Genomic DNA, 1,548 nt, shown 5'->3' with positions numbered 1-1,548 from the left:
ATTCGAATCCACTGGTCTGTATGTCTATTCTTATTCCAGTACCATGCAGTTTTGATTATTATGGCTTTGTAGTACAGCTTGAAGTTTGGGATTGTAGAGGTACTCATTTTTTACAGAGCATAACTGGGTGGGAATCTGCCTGATTCATGAATCTTTTTTTTTTTAAAGATTTATTTATTTGTGCATCCAGAACTGGGGTACAGGCCAGAGGCTCAGGGGTGGTGAGAAGCTTCACCAGAGACAGAGTGGGGAACAGAACAGGCAGATCCACGAAGTACATTGCTGAGGGGAGCAGCGGGCGGGTCAGGAGAGGTCTTCCACACCATGTGTTCACCTCCGGGACAGGCGGAATGGAGCTCATGCATGAGGAAGCGGCTTTAGATTCTCAGTGCTGTGCTTTAACCCGCTGAGCCACCAGGGAGGGCCTGATTCATGAATCTTTTAATAAAACCAAGTAGATCTTTAAATCTAACTTGGTTGAATTTTGTTATTTAACAATACCTATGTGTGATAGGTAACAATATTGTGGCATGATAACATAAATTTGTAGAGATATGAATCTGTAATCCTGCAACAGCTACAATGTTGTAATCAATTTTACTTCAAGAAACATGACTTTTAAAAACTGGAGGCAATACTTATGATAAAATTTAATTTATAAATGAGGCACCTTAAGAGAATAATATTATTATTATTAATTAATAATAAAATAGAATAAGTATAATGATCTGCTGTAGTTAAATATAAAAAGGGATGAGGGATGTTTGACTAGCCTGTGCTCTAGATTCCATCTAACTGAATTTTGAACTCAGAAAAACAAACCTGAAGCTGCCCTAGTTGGGGCTCATTACAGGCAGCAAAATGGCACCTGCCAGCAGGGTCATTTTTTATAGTCAAGACACATACTCCATTAATAAGATTCCCAGACAAAAAAGACAAACCAGGAGCCTCCCTGGTAGTGAAAGGGGTTAAGTCTCAGCAGGCTGAAGCTACCATCTGCAGCCACTGCAGCTCAAGTTCGATCCTAAGGCCAGGGAGGTGACTTATATGACACAGACGACCTCTCCTGTCTTGCCTGCTGCTCTCCTCAGCAGTGTATTTCAGTGGCTCTGCCTGTTCTGCTCCCCACTTTGTCTCTGATGAATTCTCTCACCTGCCACATGGCTGGCCTGTCCTCCAGTTCTTGTATGCATAAATAAATATTTTTTTAAAAAAAGAAAGAAAGGGCCCTCCCTGGTGGTGCAGCGGGTTAAAGCACAGCACTGAGAAGCTAAAGCCGCTTCCGCATCAGTTCAATTCCCGCCTGCCCGGGAGGTGACCACATGGTGTGGCAGACCTCTCCTGACCTGCCTGCTGCTCCCCTCAGCAGTGTACTTCGTCGATCTGCCTGTTCTGTTCCCCACTCCGTCTCTGGCGAAGCCTCTCACCGCCCCTGAGCCTCTGGCCTGTACCCCAGTTCTGTGTGTACAAATAAATAAATCTTTAAAAAAAAAAAAAAGAAAGAAAGAGAGAGAGAATCCAAAATCCAGTGTATCAGAAGATTTGGGA

Source organism: Condylura cristata, unplaced genomic scaffold (assembly GCF_000260355.1).
Source record: "Condylura cristata isolate star-nosed mole 26May11 unplaced genomic scaffold, ConCri1.0 scaffold00002, whole genome shotgun sequence".
NCBI classification, from domain to species: domain Eukaryota; kingdom Metazoa; phylum Chordata; class Mammalia; order Eulipotyphla; family Talpidae; genus Condylura; species Condylura cristata.
Note: the sequence above shows the minus strand (reverse complement) of the source record.